Raw genomic sequence first — 6,000 nt, forward strand, 5'->3', positions numbered from 1 at the left:
ATATGCCAAGTCAATCTCTCTTGCAAGTACCTTCTCTCCCACAAATTGGTCATGCACTTCAATGTATTTTACCCTAGCATGGAAGACTAGATTCCTATCTAGCTGTATGTTGCTCATGTTGTCATAATGAATGACATTGGACCATCTCCCTGCGCATTAAAATCACCCAATAAATTTTGCAACCATATCACCTCATATGATACCATAGCAACATCTCTATACTCAGCATCTGTACTTAATAAATCAACTATAGGAGGTTACTTTTTTCTACTCCATGTAATTGTTACACTACCAAGGAGAAACATGAATTTGCTGGGTAGATCTTTTATGAGATATGCTACCAGTCCAATTTGCATATGTGTATCCAAATACTTGTATATCTTTACCTGTCTCATAAAGAAGTCCATAATGCAAAGTGGACTTCACATATCTCAATATGCATCCTAGCAACATCTAAGTGAGACTTTCTAGGCATCTGCATAAACTCATTGACAAGGCTAACTGGCTCACATCTAGCCTTGTGGTAGCCATGTAAATCAAACTTCCTACTATCCTCCTAAACATAGTAGGGTCTTCTATCTCATCTCCAACATCAACTCTTAACTTGACATTTTGCTCCAATGCCACTAAAAGAGGCTTACATGCTTCATACCATACTTGGACAACATATCCAAGCCATACTACCTTTGTGACTAGCATGTTACCTTTGATCACCTTAATGCCAAGAAAGCACCTCAGCTCACCCAAATCCTTCATCTCAAACTTCTTCAAAAAGTCCTTAACTTTAGCAATCCCATTGTCACTGTCACTATCACTTGTAATAATCAAGCCATCCACATAGATGATTATGATGACAAAGCATGCATCTCCCTTTCTTACATTAAGTGACTAGTTAGCATCAAAAATATAAAATCAATGTTGACAAGATATTCTCTGATCTTGTCAAGGCCATACTCTAGGTGCTTGCTTCAAGCCATAGAGTGCTTTCTTTAACTTGCAAACATATGTGGGATGCTCTAAGCCCTCATAACCTCTACTGACTACTCCATATACACCTCTTCTTGCAATTCACCATGCAAGAAGGCATTCTTGACATCCATTTGTTGCAAATTCTAACCTTTGACTTCTACCAAAGCAATCACATATCTAAGAGTTTCCATCCTAGCAACTAGACTAAATGTCTCTTCATAATCTATGACATATGTTTGAAAATAAACTTTTGCAACCAGCTTGGCCTTATACCTACTAACAAACTCATCTACATTATGCTTGATTTTGTAAAGCCATTTACAACCAATATCTTTCTTTTCCTAGGCAATGGTACTAGATCCCAAGTCTTATTGGCTTCTATTGCAGCCATCTCCTCATCCATTGTTACATCCCAATGAGCATGATCAACAACATACTGAAATGAAGCCGACTCAACATACTCAACCATATTTATCATATAAGTATAATGGTGAGCTACATAACCTTCAAAACCAAATCTTTTAACAATGTCTCTTACCATACTAGACTTGCATACCACTGGATCACTTAATGGAGTCTTTACATTGCCATGTGCTCTCTATACACCTGATGTCTTAACTAAAAGAATCCCAAGCTTATCATCTAAGCTCTCTGAACCACTGGAATCTCCATCAAATCCTAAATGATTAGTTGATGCATCATTACCCTCCAAGACTTTCCTCTTCCCTTTGAATTTACCTATAATACTTGTAGATCCAATAATGTTTTATAGGTAAGAAGCTCGATGTGTCACACTTGAAAGTATTTGGATATATTACATATGTTCATATGCCAAATGAGCTACAAAAGAAGCTTGATCCAAAGGTTGAAAAATATATTTTTATTGGATACTCGTTAGAGCAAAAAGAATATTGTTGTTATAACCATGTCATAGGTGTGTTTCTAGAGTGAGCATGGATGTTACTTTTTAATGAGATAAGTAGTATGCATATATCTAGTGGTGATGTGTTGGATGATGATGGTGATCATGATAGTCATATGCAAAAAGAAAAGCAAGAATCATGGAGCCTTAGTAGACTAGAAACATCATATGGTACTACATCTACAATTAGCCCCCCTTGGTTTGGGAGACTAAGGGATAGCCCCACATCTTCAAAAGAAGTGTCTCTAACTTACTAGCATGGGTAGCACCAACTCAAACTCACACAAGCTCTCTTGATAAATGCATGCCTTGGCATATGTTGTTGACATTGACACCTTTAAATTTCAATAAGTAACCCAATGACTCCTTGTTAATATATTATTGTAGACAAGGACTCTTAAAAATAATCCTAATTATTATCTGAAATAGATCTTTGTAAAATAGACTATATCTCTGTAATAGTCTACATCTTTGGCTCAACAAACAAAATTTTGTTGATGTTGATTATTCAACCTTAGGAGATAATTAGGTTTGTCTCTACTAGTCATGGGATGCTTTCATGGTTTTACTTTGGAGATCTTTTAAAAAAAACACACACAAATTGGATAAGAATATGAAATGTCACTAGATGATATAAAAGTAGAGTCAACATTTTATTTTGATTTGTAAATCCACTCATTTTTTGTTTATAAGTTTTGAATTTTGTTAGAGGATATAGTTTTGTGTGCATGTGGGGGCTATACATGTGTATATGTGGAATTAAAGTCATATGATCTTACTTAACAATATGCATGAGAGAGAGAGAGAGAGAGAGAGAGAGAGAGAGAGAGAGAGAGAGAGAGAGAGAGAGAGTGAGTGTGTGTGTGTGTGTGTGTGTGTGTGTGTGTGTGTGTGTGTGTGTGTGTGTGTGATTGCCTTTTAGAGGCAATTATGCCTCTCTCTATACAAATATTATTTTTGAAATTTGCAAGGTAGACTCCTTGGTAAACACAAATTGTGTTTAGGGTTTGACTCCCCTTGAGTTTATATTTACTTTTCCTTTTGTAGGTTTAATATGTGTAACCACTAATGTACAATTACATGTGAACATGTGTAACTTTTGAAGATTATATCATTAATACATTTCCAAACTTGGTAATAAGAACTTAAAATCTTATGATCCTTTTCTAAACTTGATAATAAGGACTTTAAATTTTATGTGCCTTTTAAACCCATGAATGTAAGTTCAAGAAATGTTAAGATATACAACCTAAACTTAGTATAAAATATTTCAAACCACTCGAGCCTTTAAATCTAGCAATGTAAGTTTAGAGAACATAAGATCCACAATCTAAACTTCACATGAAATGTTTAAGGAAGCAATAGTTAAGAAAACACTAGTCCTTTTTTAATCAGATTATATATTAGAATGTTTTTCATGTGTAGAAGAGAATGTTAAGTTGTTTTATTTTAAAAAATATTAATTGTATACCAAAATACCTATCCCATAAAATATTTGTAATTCATTAGGACATATCTATCCAATAAAGTCATGCTATATACATCACAATGGCACATTGTGAGATGTTGGCTTACAATATAATCAAATCATTATGCTCATGAGGGTATCTATTGCACAAAATAAAACCAATCATAATCTCATATGGTGTTTTTCCATAAAATGACCCAAATATTCTTTCAAACCTTACATACATGGGTATTTAGTATGCATGTTCTCTCTCCTACACTATTTTCAATCCCCATATGTCTTTTTCTTTTGAGAAATGCATTAAGGTTGTGTTTAAATAAGGTAAAAAGTAATATGTGCAAGCTTATGGGATCCAAAAGTTGGCAATAAGGATGAGCCAAGTTATCATCAAAGAGGGAATATTTCTACTCAAGTAGACCAAAAGGTGGATTGATGCATATATAGCTTTTATGGGATACATTATAGCATTTTGGGTTTCTAAGGGAGTAGTAAGGAGAGTGCTTTGGGCTGTAGTGGGGCCCATTAGCATCATATGAACACATAAACTAGTAGTGGCAACCAACATCTCGAATGGTGGCAAGAACTCAATTGAGCTCCTCAACTTTGATCCGAGTAGGTTCTTCATCTATGTCCTAGTCAAATTGAGGTGGTATGTTTGCCTTGTTCTGTTGCACTTGGTCCTTGGCTCAAATCATGAGCGCTATGGTGGTTGATCAAGACTTGAAAAATAAAATCCTATTTTGGAGCCAATGAGGAAGATTTGGAATTGCCTTTAAACATTGAGTCATTGCACTAACACGATATGGCCCATAAGTAGTGGGCTCTTATGAAGGCCCAAAATACCATAAGCATCCCATTGGATTCGTCAAGAAGGATTTCCTTCCACGTTAATGCATTTAGGTGGAAGGCTTTGATCATGTATTACATGAATTGGTGGATTTCCTTGTTATACTTATAATGAATAAACAAGTGAGCGATAATTTCTAATTCTACCTTACATCTGGGTATTTCCTATCTCCCTTGCCAATCTTAAGACCCTCTTTTACCTCTCAATCCCCATATGTCTTGAGCAAGAGTTAAAGTTTACACTTGCAGAATTCACGAATGATAATTTACTTTAGTAAAAAAATATAGCTATTACAAAGAAGAGAGAAAGTATAAGAAAATTACCGATTTACCACTTGCAACAATTGTTTTTAGAGAATAAACTTATGTTGAAAAGTGATTAATTTACTACAGTTATACTAAATCTAGTTGGTTTTTATATTAAAAATTAATGTACTTCTAATTTAGAAATGTTCATTGTACATCAAATAGGTGTTTTTATTAGGCAAATTACATTTTACTATACAAAAAAGATTAATTATATAGAAGAGATTGCTTTTTACTATATAAAAGATTGACTATATAGAAAAGTGATAGGTTTTCTATTTATATGTATGATTCTTTTGAGTTTTACGTAGTAAATTCTTTTGGCAATAGGTTTGCTAGTTATAACTAGGAAATAGGAAGAATTTGCTAGTTCTACATAGCAAATGGTTTAGAGTTCTTGGTGGCATTGTGAGCGACTTGGAAGAAAGCATTAATTGATGTGACACTTGAGGCATTGATAGAGGCATTCGAATTGCGTAAGAAAGCAGACCACCATGTTTGATTGCCCAAAGCCAAGAAGCCATGCATTTGAGTCCACTTGCTCACATTCGACTCTGCACATCCAAATTCAACTCAAAGCTACGCTTAAGTTCACATGCTATGTCACATGGTTTGAAATCATCCAATATTTGAAGGGGAATGTGATTTAAATAGATTATCCCTACGTTTTAGCATTTTGAATATGGACAGCATTATCCATTCCACACATAGTTTCAATTGGATCTTGAACCACCCCATCACTCAATCACAAAAAATAGTAATCTATTTGTAACAACCTCTTGGAGACCAAGTGAGTGACCACCTTTGACATGCCAAGTGAGTGAATGCTAGTGCATCCGGTAAGTAATGCATTAGTCCAACAAGTACTCCAAGATTATATAATGATTTGGCACATAGACTACGGTGCATGGCCTATAGCAAATTGAAAATAGCAATGACATGGCAACCTAATTGAGCTCATGCCATATGCTTGGAAGGTAGTGCACATTGCCTCAAGTGATCCTACTGTGTGCCATTAAGTCAATCTAACATGCACCAAGCTGAGGTGTCAACCTACCAACATCCACATCAAAACTAGAGGCAATGCCACAAGCAACATGGCACATGTTGATCCCATCAACATCTACATCAAGGTGACACATCATCCAAGCTACATCGGCATTTATGGAAACATAATTAGAAGCTATCCATGCCACTTTAGGTCACATTGATAACTCTTGTTCACATTGATCATGGATGCAAGGTAACTATTTCGATCATGGTGAGTTGATTTTATCAAGTTTTCGATACTCACACTCAACTGCAAGGGATAGGTCACATACACACCAACATAGAGCATCTCATGCTTAGCATCCCACCTAAGGAAAACTTATGTCCTAGGGTCACCCACAATTGCACACCTAGATCACGACTCTGCCATTTACAAACCTATGCACTAGCCTTGCATTCAAGAGGAAATAAACCAATAACAATTGGAGCACCAGGTTGC

The sequence above is a fragment of the Lygodium microphyllum genome, chromosome 4 (assembly GCF_053477565.2).
Source record: "Lygodium microphyllum isolate KBCC chromosome 4, Lygodium_microphyllum_v1.1.10, whole genome shotgun sequence".
In the NCBI taxonomy this organism is placed as follows: Eukaryota; Viridiplantae; Streptophyta; class Polypodiopsida; order Schizaeales; family Lygodiaceae; genus Lygodium; species Lygodium microphyllum.